Consider the following 12301-nt stretch of genomic DNA (forward strand, 5'->3'; position numbering starts at 1 on the left):
ACATAATTTTGCAATCTTGTACGTGTGCCTGTGTGTCTGTTTGTGTGTAAACACGATAACTTGAGTACCGTTACAGCTAGGTTGATGAAATTTTATATATAAGTATTTTACCAAAATCGTAGATCCGTATCAACTTTTGAGCGATTTCCGATAACCGGAAGTGGTACTTTTTCTACTTTGAATTTTTCAAAAGCCTATAACTTGAGCACTATTTCAGATAGATAAATGAAATTTCACATGTAAGTAAAAGATCTAATTCTCTACCTTTGTCAAATTTTGACTAATTTCCGTTGACCGGAAGTACTAATTTACGTTATTTCCGATTTCTCAAAAAACGCATGTAAATTTATAAAGTACTAATAATATTGCGCACTATTATGCACATTTTGTTTTGGCGTTCACTTGGTGCACAATTCTTTTTTCTATGAGATTCTATTCTATTTTTAACACGTTTTTCTTAACTCAGCTTCGCGTTTGTGGATTTGTTTGTTTGTTGTTAAAATTGACATCGAAAATTAGCCCACTTCTGATTGCTCTAGAGATCTGAAATTTGCATGCAGGCTACTTTCGCCTAACAATTTCAGATGCAATCATAAAAACTAGCAATTAGAGACCGTAATTAGCTTAATTTAATTACGCCCCAAAGACCATAAAATTGAGGACATGATTTCTAAAGATACCGACAAGACTGGAGGCCTGTTGACACAGTTACTTCGGCCCCAATCGATGTGAGCGCGCTGGCCGTGATCGTATAGTGGTTAGTACTTCGCGTTGTGGCCGCGACAACCCAGGTTCGAATCCTGGTCGCTCGAGATTTTTAGTCCGTGTATTTATAAACACTTAGTCAAGTCATACTTAATCAAGTCATTAGATAAAGTAGAAAATAAACTATATAAAAAACTTTTTTAAAATCCACGCTTTTCATGTGTAGCAACGGACTAAAAAGGAGAAAATAAAATACTTAAAAAAAAACTTTTTAAAAAACCACGTTTTTCTTGTGGACTAAAAAGTAGAAAATAAATTTTTCTTTTGTGCTTCCTCGAGCTGTGCAGATTCTTGTGATGACTGACAAAAAACGTGGGTCGGGCAGATGGGTCGGGAAATTTGATGGTGAACGTACCCACGTTTTTTGTCAGTCATCACAAGAATCTGCACAGCTCGAGGAAGCACAAAAGAAAATTTGATTTTCTACTTTTTAGTCCACAAGAAAAACGTGGTTTTTTAAAAAGTTTTTTTTTAAGTATTTTATTAAAAGTTTAAGTAATCTTCTATATATATAATTCTCCTCTTCGAGCCGGTAGAAAACAAGCTGCAAACGCTCTCCCTACCTCCCCACCCCTACATGGTTTTAGTGAGCTGTGTTCACTCTAAATGTTTACAAGCAGAGCCAACGATTTTAAACGTAGGGGGGGAGGGGGGGGGGGAAGGAAGGGGGGAGGGGGTTATGGTCCTTAACGAGCTACTTATAGTGCAGTGGTTCCCAACCTTTTTCGAGTGGCGACCCCCTTTTATAAAAATTAAGTGACCCGCGACCCCCATAGAATTAAAAAGCCGAAATTAGTATGAAAATTAATAAGCACTAAAATAAGATTTTCTATTAGACTTTCAATATGAACTACTCTTGATAACTATTTTAAAAGCATGAATAAAATTGCATACTATTCACTAAACCTTCGTGGTTAAGTTTTTAATTAACAACCATTTTTGTTAACGCCAACCTATGTCATTATAATTATCTTAATTTTGTTTTTAATCAAAGAATAGTGTTGAAAATATATTCTCGAAAAGTCAATCAATTTTACGTTTGGGTATGAATGGTGAATACTACACCGAAATTGTGTATACAGTTTTTCATTTTACGCGGAATCATTCTGTAAATCAGATAATAATAATCTTGTAATTCATCGGGAATGCTGGCAACATCAAGGGAAGAAGAGAATGGGTAATGCGTCAATGTAGATTCTTCTTTTTTCAGCTCAGAGAAATAGCGATGCAGTTCGTTTTCAAGAGATTAAATCGCTTCTTTCAAAATTTTAATTATCTCACAATCAGATTCATCTACCACACCGCAGAGTTTCTCAAATTTACAATATTTCCAAGATTTATTTTCTTTACCGATTTTACAGCTTTGATAAAAATGCCCCGAGATTATCATGGAAAGTTATAATATTCGTTCATTTTCCCTAAAGCTTCAGGTTAAGCTTATCTTGATGTTCGAACACATCTGCTAGGTATGAAACTCTCTCCAATCACTCTATGTCGTTTTAAGTATACCAAAAAGTCTTGTTTCCTTTGCACTTCCAAGAACAATTTGATTTCAGATTTCGTTTGACAGCCAGCGTACTGCAGTGTAGAAGAGCAGAACCTCGTGATCTATATCAATGTTTCTGCTCAGTTCTTTGAAGGCTCCAGATTTTATATAATTTACGACTTATACTAGCAATGGACTATTGGTGTCGATTGGTTAGGGCAGTGGTTAGGGAGCTAAATCTTTTCTGCTTTCTGAAAGCCCGATTTTGAGCTAAACATAGATGGCGCACCATCCGTACAAACCCACATAGCCGTTTTAACCCATTTTAATCATCCAGTTTCAAAAATGGTATTTATTTTCTCCATGCTATCTTCACAAAAGAGCAACTCTTCTTTGCTATCATCCGCATGAATATAGACATAGACCAGCAACTGCGAACACGAACTCACGTCTGTTGATTTATCAACTTGAAAAGCAAACAATGGTGAAAGCTTAATTTCGATAAAAATGTGTTATTTAACATTTACGTACATGCAGCGTTTGATGAGATTTTCCCTTATTGTTTTTTTTTTTGCTTGGCATTTTCTATCGCGACTTCATTTGATGCTTGCACTAATGTTGGTGAAAACTTCCAGTTCGATCAAGTCTCTGGCGTTTGCAACTAGCTTCTTGCCGACGAAAGAACTCCATATGTTTTTGGTGTGTTCCGAATGACTCGTCTCAAATGGAGTTTTAGTTTTGAAGATTTCATAGATTCGTGACTGAGAACAACTTTGTACATTGCGCTTTGTTTCTTCTCTATTACATTTCCAGTGATGTTAATGAAGCCGAATTTTTAAAAATCTTCTAAATATTTATGTTTTGTTTCAAATTACTAAGGTTTAGTATACCAGTTGGCGACCCCCCAGAAAGACCTTCGCGACCCCCAGGTTGGGAACCCGTGTTATAGTGTTTTAAAGAAATATTTTCAGTGTCAGCGTTGGTACTGTCGAATTCACAAATTATGAATTATTGAAAATTAGAAACAACTAAATAGCGGCGTATGTTATGCCGCGGGCCGGCTCGTTAAAAATAATGTCTATATTCCAAGTTATATAAGAATATTCGAGAAAGTTTAGGGGAGATCACTCCCGGTTTATTTAATCCTGTGTGTCTGTCTGTCTGAGTGTCCGTGAACACGGTAACTTGAGTACAACTTCGGTTAAGAGAGCGGAATTTCACATTTAAGTCACTAGATCTTATCCGTGGGTGTAGGACAAAAGGCGGACATCCAAAATGCCGACACGGTCAAAAGGCTGATAAACCATAACGTTCAAGAGACGGGTCCAAGCGACTGGTTATTATGGGGGGGGGGGGGGGGGGGGGGGGCGCCTAAACACAAAGGATCAACACCTAAATATTGCGAAATGCGGTCACTACTGTCTTTCATAGCTCCTTCTGTCAACGAGGTGAGACAATGATCAAAGAACCAAGTCTTGTCGGCCTTTTGTCCATGTCGGCATCTTGTCAGAATACCCTTACAGTGTTTCTTCCAGACTTTTTTCTCGGGGGGGGGGGGGGGCATTTGAAATTTTCGGGGGAGGAGTGGGAGGGCGGACACTTAAAAATATTTTTTTTCTATATAAATTCCATTTTGTTCGGGGGGGGGGGGGGGCGGTAGACCCCTCTCCCGAAGAGATGCCTGGAAGAAACTCTGTACCCTTATTCGTAGGCTTATATCAACTTTTGAGCAATTTCCGGTAACCAGAAGTAGTACTTTATTTCCGATTTCTCAAAAACCTTTATGATTATATAATTTTTTTAAATTATATTCTCATAAAGCAGTATGCTTTTAGCTTCTGTGTTTTCTCGAGAAGAAAAAAAAAACAATAACTTTATCACAAACAGACCCAACCATTCCTATAGTCCGATTCCACAGTAAGTGCCATCCTAACACTTATTATTATTTAACGATACGAGCCGACCCGCGGCATATCATACGCCGCTGTTTAGTTGTTTTATTTTCTACTTTTCAGTAATTCATAATTTGTGAATTCGACAGTACCAATGCTGCCACTGAAAACATTTGCTTTAAAACACTATCAGTAGGTCGTCAAGGACGATACTACCCCCTCCCTCCTTTCCCCCAACCCCTACCCTACACCCCCCCCCCCCCGTGAAAGCAGCCTCCTGTTAGTTACCTCCCCTAAGTTTAAAATCGTTTCAAACTAAATTATCTGCCCCTAATAGCCGTCACTAAACCCGGCTCCACGATTGTAAACATTTAGCGTGAACCACAGCTGACCAGACCATGTGAGGGTGGGGGTGGTAGGGATATGCCTAAAGAGGAAGAGATGGTGCTGCTAGGCGCGCTTACAGCTGGGTGTTTTCTATGGTCACCATGAAGAGAATTATAAATATATATATATATATATATATATATATATATATATATATATATATATATATATATATATATATATACATATATACATATATACATATATACATATATATATATATATATATATATATATATATATATATATATATATATATATATATATATATATATATATATATATATATATATATATATATATATATATATATATATATATATATATATATATATATATATATATATATATATATATTGAAGATTGGAGTTGCAAAAAAATAATCCATGTAGACGCTATATAGATCTATCTTCTTTTTTATTCATTCTTAATCTTTAATGTTGGTAGGAAATCCCTCAAACACAATTAAGTATTACGTGTCAACTTGTTATGCTCCATATAGGCCGTTGGCTCCGATTTCAGCCTGCTTTTCTTTTTAGATTTTCTTCCACGGCCTTTGTCGCAACAAGAACAAACTACAAGGTACCAGATGACCTTTACCGAAGTTTACTATTAGCTAGACCTTGTGCCCTATATTCAGGTAAAAAAAAAAAGTGTGTTCTATGAGGGAGCCTCCCGCACTTGTGCGCATGACTAATAACCTCGACGAATGACGTAATGAAAACACAAATATACATAACGCGATCTTCAAAACAAAAGAATTCCATCACCGAACTCACAGTAATAAATAAACCTCGCGCTGTTGATTTCTCTGATTCATACAATGCTATTTTTAAACTATTTACAACACGTTTCCATGCCTCATTTGATCTCTTTGAACCCACGCGATCAGATTAGCTCATTGTCGAAAACAAAATTATCACAATCAAGAAGCAACATGTCTCCTTACACTCCAGACAACTTGTCCCGATATTTAAATTTAAAGTGCTTGCAAAGATTTCGCGTTATCGCTAAATAACAGCTGCAAGACGCTTATGTCTATATTGCTCTGCATCGTTTTTTTTTAAATGTCAAAATAAAATTAGAATTAGAATACCACTGGGTTCTGAATGAATAAGATCAGCGGCTAACTTCAACATATTTAAGATGTGTACGCTAATAAAAATGATAACATTCGCACCACCATTTAAGCATGACATGTTGCCCATAAATCGTGGTGTACCTTCATGACAATGTTGAGGTCTTGGGTGGAGAAATAATTTAGTTGAGAGTGGGGTGGGGGGGGGGAGAGAGAGGGGGGGAGGGGCGGCTTCTTAATTATTATGTTGACGGAGGTTTGGCTGTTCTGTGGTGGGGATCTGGCTTTTTGTGACGGATGGGAAGCATCTGGCCATTTGTGACGGGGGTCTGGATTTTTGTGACGGAGGTGGGGGGGGGGGGGCGTCTAGTTTTTTTGTGTAAAGGGTCTGGCCTTTTGTGACAGGGAAGGGTCTTGGTTTTTGTGAAGGGGTGTGGGGCGCCTGGTCTTTTGTGACGGAGGGGGGGGGGGGAGTCTTGCTGTTTGTGAAGGGGTGGGGGCGCCTGGTCTTTTGTGACGGAGGGGGGGGGGGGGAAGTCTTGCTGTTTGTGAAGGGGTGGGGGGCGCCTGGTCTTTTGTGACGGAGGGGGGGGGGGGGGAGTCTTGCTGTTTGTGAAGGGGTGTGGGCGCCTGGTCTTTTGTGACGGAGGGGGGGGGAGTCTTGCTGTTTGTGAAGGAGTGGGGGCGCCTGGTTTTTTTGTGGCGACAGTTTGGCTATTTGTAATTGAGCTCTTGCTTTTATGAGGGGTGAGGTGCAGGGGGTTGGCTTTTTGTGACGATTTCTGGCTTTTTCTGGACGGGTGTCTTGCTTTTTGTAACGGGGTTTTCATTTTTGTGAGGTAATGCGGTGACCAAATTAAGTGAGGGCAAAGAGAATTTAAAAATGCGTGATGTCATTTTTTTTTTACTTTAAGTACGCCCCATCTTATTATCTGTAAACAAAAGTTTAAAAACAATTTAATTTTTTTTATTAAAAAAAAACACCGCATGTCTATATTGGGAGAATCGATTCTCCTAATGCCAATCGGATATTTGCCGTCAGGTTTGCGCAGGTTATAACCTATCCCCCACCCACTACCCATTTAAATTTGGAAATACCAAGAAGCAAAAAAAACGCTGGGACGATATTGTGTGTCACAAGACAAACCAATCTAGCATGTGACTTCAAACTTCCGAAAAAAAATATTATCGATAATAATTTACCGCATGAAAAACTCTTATGAAAGAGAGTTGTATCATGCGCACACATACAACTACCAGAATACCACGCCGGTGGGTTTTTTTTTTCTTTTTTTGTTTTTTTTTTTGTTTGTTTTTTTGTTTTGTTTTTTAAGTTTTAAAAATTAATATTTTATTTAAATGTAATGATTTTGTTTTGTTTTTTTTTTGTGGGGGGGGGGGGGGGGGGATTTTATGAATCGTTAGAAGACGCGGACAGAGGGTGTAGAAACTTTACATATCTTCATCATATAAAACACATTGAAAGAAGCATATACCAATAGCAGAAATGTTCTGGTTCGGGTCGATATGTGGATCTAAATAAGGTTGGCTTTTCTCGGAAATGTGTTGTAGTACTATTACTATAAGGTATGTACCGAAACCAAAACATTTATCTGGGATAACCCAAAAAAGAGGTGGGTTTAGGTGACATGGGTAATACCGTATGGGAAACTAAGGCCTTTGAGACGCGTGAAATATCTCTACTTTAACATTGTATACAGGTGGGTTCCAATGGTGGGGCGTTTTGCTGCTAGCGCGAAGGCCTCGAGTTCGGATCCCGGTTCGGATGTGTGTAAAGATGCCTCTTTAGACCTAGCGATCCATTGGGCAAATTGAGTAGAGTTCATGTTTCCTGACCTCGGCATGGGAAGGGATAGTGTGGTCAGCGGTACACCCAGCCGCCTTTACTTTTCCTAACGTGGGTGGATTCGGGGACGTCATATGTGTTTTGAGGAAAAATGGATTTTAGGGATAGGTGGATCAGTAGCGTAGCGAGGGGGTGACGACATATGTCCCCGGGCGCCGACCTTAGGGGGCGCCAAAATGGGTTAGAAAAATAAATTGAAAGGTTGAGGGGGTGCAAATCGAAAGTTTGAGGGGGGGGGGGGTGCAAATCGAAATCTTGTTGAGGATGGTGCAAATCGAAAGTTTGAGGGGGGGGTGCAAAATCGAAAAGTTTGTCCCCGGGCGCCGGGAAGGGTCGCTACGCCTCTGAGGTGGATATGCTAGTCACTGAGAATATTCCCTTCAGTATCTGTCTCAGTGACCTCGGCATGTAAAGGAATAATGTGGTCAGTACTGCGCGGAGCTGCCTTAGATTAACTTGAATCACTAGGCCTACCATAATGTGGACTGGCACACGGATCTACCGGGAAAAATCCAGGTAGGCTGGGCCCAAGGTAAAAAAAAAACCCGATGTGCCCACAGGTAGGGTCCAGTTCTAGGCCTATTTGTGCTTTGATTATTTTTTTTTTTCTAATTTGTCGCTTTAATATCCATCAAAGTTGAGGATGATCATTAAGAATTGATGAGGGAAAAAGCATTATCAAAATTTTAATCTGGGGTTGGGGCCCCTAACATTTCCCGGTCGTCTTAACACAGACAGTCTACCCCTGGGCCTGCCCATAAGGGAAATCCTACAAAGGTATGGTTTAGTGGAAGTCCGCGTTATCGGATTGCTCATCGTTTGCTGGGGACAGCCACTCTTCTAGGAAAGACAACTCCAAAATCAAACAACCGCTACCTTGTAGTTTGTTCTTGGATGGACAGAGGCTATGGAAGCAAATCTAAAAAGAAAAGCAGGTTGAAATCGGAATCAACGGCTTATGGGAAGCATAACAAGTTGACACGTAAAACTTAATTGTGTTTGAGGCATTTCCCTCCAACATTAAAGATTAAGAACCAATTACTTTTTTGCAACTCCAATTTTTTTTCCTTCTTTTTTTTTTTTTGACTGGAATTAAGAAGGAAGAAGAAGTCAACTTAGAAATCGTGCGTTCAATTAGTATTATCCGACTACGAAGTTCCTGCGGTTTTAGCCGTATGAAAAAGTTTTTAATTATAGTCTTGCGATATTTTTTAAAAAAGCAACAGAAAAGACATTTGTTAGCTATTAAGATAACACATGTATTCTAGTATGCTTATTATTATTCTTTAAGATTTTAGATGAAGAATAACTCGATGACTACATTGTATACCACACCCACCCACGAGAAATAAAATATTTTTAGTAACGTTAGTCATGTCCCTTTTTTAGCAAACTGGTACTAACAACACATTCGTAGAAGATTGAATAGCAAGTTATCGCCCTTGTCTAAAGGTTAAATTACTAATAAAACAACAAATGATACAATTATTATTGTCTCTAGGACGAAAGTGTGACGTGGGCTTCCCCCCGCACAATGGAAACTAAACCATATTCGACTTCGACAGTGGGGGGGGGGGGGGGGGGGGGGGGGACGACGAGACGACACTCATTATTTTCCGGAGCGGGGGGGGGGGGGGGGGGGCGGCGGAGATTGGTAAAAGTATGTATTTTCTATATAAATTCCATTCTCCCCCTCAGAGGCGTAGCGACCCTTCCCGGCGCCCGGGGACAAACTTTTCGATTTGCACCCCCCGCTCAAGATTTCGATCTGCACCCCCCCCCCCTCATACTTTTAATTTGCACCCCCCTCAACCTTTCAATTTATTTTTCTAACCCATTTTGGCGCCCCTAAGGTCGGCGCCCGGTGACATATGTCCCGCCCCCTCGCTACGCTACTGCTCCCCCTTCCCCCCTCCCAAGAGATGCCTGGAGGGAAACTCTGGGAATATTTATTTTAAAAGAAAGTAGTGCTATTTAAAAGTGGCAAAAGTAAACACTAAACATTGCACTTGTTTTTTTGTTACTAAGTAGATCATCTGTAAAAAAAAATGTGAATCATTTCATTCTGTATGTGTATGACCATTGCCATTAACCCAAATTAAAAACTTGAAATTGAGTTCTAACCAACAAAACCACTTGAAAAAATGAATTAACTCCATTCTTATTACAATGTATTTTTGACATGTTTCCTATTTTTAGAAATGTGTCTTGAACTCTGACCCATTTATGTTGAATAACATGTTCTGTAACTCTAAAACAACATCACGTAGTAGCCTAAACCTTGGACGTTCTACATTGCCAGATAAAGTTCCTGGCTGCCAAACAACACCTATGTGGAAATTTTTGTCACACTTGCCAAATAACTAACTTGCATAACAGGCCAAATAATATCACAGCTACTGAAACTTGAGAACCTAAGTTCCAGATTAGAGATAACATTAAATGTTTTTGGCTTGGACAATAGTTAGATTTAAATTATTGATTATGGTAGTAATAGCTATTCATATATAAGCAGTAATGCTTTCAGAAATGGATACAAATTTCACAATGATACTATAGAAAATATGCAATGCTTTATCACGTTTTTTTAAAAATGGCTTAATGTTCATAGTGTAATTATTACAAGCTTATAATGTAATTTTATGTATTATCTACAATTATTTTAAAATCCATTAAAAGTAATTACAAAAACTTTATGGAGTTAAAAATAGTTTAAATAAAGAGTAGTCAATTCCAATAACTCTTTAGGCCAATAAAATATGAAATGCTTAATATTGTGAGGTTGTTTGGTACTGGGCCTAAGGTATCCATTAAGCAGCTTTACATAATAAAGGGCAGTGGATAATTGAAAATACGGCTACAATTTATTTTTTAGGTGCAAATGAATGCAACATAATGTGATATAATTGCAGCTATCTCTGCTAAATTATACTATTATTATTTTAATATGGCATTCTTCTGTTTGCCAGAAATACAAAAAAACACAGGTTTTTTTTAAAAACCACTAACACAACAAAATAGTGTGCTGAATCAGGGTTATTTTTGCTGGAATTGGTACACTACGTTTACACTAACAACATGTATACTATACATCCCGACTCACCGAACTCCTGGGATATAACTGAACCCAGGTAAATTACCAATACTCTAAACAAGTGAAGCGCTTTTGGTGGGTGTTGGATGAAAGATACATGTTAATTTAAACCTTAAGAAGGTTAAGTATCAGAGTATAATGAGGGCCACTGTTCTTAAATAAGCACAGTTTTGCAATAATGGCAGTATTTAACAGCAGTCAAGTCAAGTCTGTTTTCATATTAATTAATGTTTCATGAAGTTTTGGGAATGAGAAGACTGGGTTCGGTATAGATACACCAATGGGGGGGGGGGGGGGGGTGCGCTAATTATATTAATCATAGCAACACTAAGCAAAAGCATTACAAATACCAAAATTAGTTCTCTTAGGTTAAGGCCAAGATTTGGTTTTTCATGACACATCATAATGCCCAATGGTCCTTACTTTTGAGATGATGAAATGCTTGGAGAGAGATGGTGGGGGTGAAACAACATGTACCATTATGTTATGTTTTTGAAACAAAAATGATAAAAACATGAGAATTTTCATTAGAATTTAATTATGTTTATGCAAAGGGAGGGCAGGTTGCTATGATAAAAATTTGTGATGATGATTACATTTCTTTCAAACATATCTCTGGGGTGTGTGGGGGTTGGGGGGGGGGGGGGGGCAGTTGAAACTTGCATAAGGGATGGAGGGCCACACAGACTACACACTAAACTAGAATCTAGTAACTGCAGCCTAAAATAACAGGTCTAGAACAACAACAATCCTAAATTTTAGATTCAAAACGTACTAGATCTACTACTATTACTTATTACTAGATCTAGTAGTAGTACTACTAGTACTAGTTAACTGCTAGATCTAGTTACTATTACTAGTAGACTAGTAGTAGATCTAGCCTAGAATAGTCTAGCTAGATCTTGATCTAAAGTTTAACTAGTTACTTCTGAATCTAAGCTAGATTCTAGAGATTATTTCTAGTACAGGGGTCGGCAACCTGCGGCTTGCGAACCGCATGCGGCTCTTCTGATGCCAAAGTGTGGCTCTCCAGTTCCATGCACAAATATTAATAGTTATATTCTTTAACATCAAAACTAATACAAAATATATTGTAAAAAAACAAGTTTAACTTAAACAGAATAAAAACACTCATCATTGAACAATGAGAGTAGATGTGTTGTAAAATATATACTGACAGCTGGCAGCCGCTTGGGGATCAGGTCTAGCCCCACAGCCGTGCTGTGGACAGCCCCATGACAACTATTCCATGTTTGCCACAGCCCAAGTGTCAGCTTTTTCGAATATCGTTCAATGGGGATTGCTATTTAATACACAATGCATTCAACTACCTTTCAGTATGCATTTTTTGGCCTGAGTGACGTAGTATTGTAGTTATTAGCCTTCTACCGTTGAGCCGGGTACTGGGGTACGAGTAAGGTGGAAGATAGTCCGGTGTGGAACGAAGGAGGGAAGTGACTGATACGGTAATCAAACTGATACTCAAGCCAGTTAGTCAGGGTTTGCCGTGTGGAGGCCTGACTGGCTGTGGGAGACACCTTCTGAGCCGGTGATGTCGTATAGAAAGTAAAAAAAAAGTAATTTGGCCTCTAAAGTGGATTGGTATAGTCCTAGTTCTATATATTATTTATATTATTTGATTAGGCCTACTAATTTAGTAATTTTATCATAGCAGAGCTAGGTAAAACACTTTTTGTGCGAAACATCGGTATGTTTTTATATGAATCAATTA

General features: G+C 38.5%; 1 protein-coding gene across 1 annotated transcript in view; it reads right to left on the reverse strand.

The window, feature by feature from the left end:
• Positions 1-12301, reverse strand: part of LOC131931315 (uncharacterized) — a 47321-nt gene that overhangs the window by 34397 nt on the left and 623 nt on the right. The gene's annotated exons all lie outside the window — the stretch shown is intronic.

The sequence above is a fragment of the Physella acuta genome, unplaced genomic scaffold (genome assembly GCF_028476545.2).
Source record: "Physella acuta isolate Inbredline_101_S28 unplaced genomic scaffold, ASM2847654v3 ptg001943l, whole genome shotgun sequence".
NCBI lineage: Eukaryota > Metazoa > Mollusca > Gastropoda > Physidae > Physella > Physella acuta.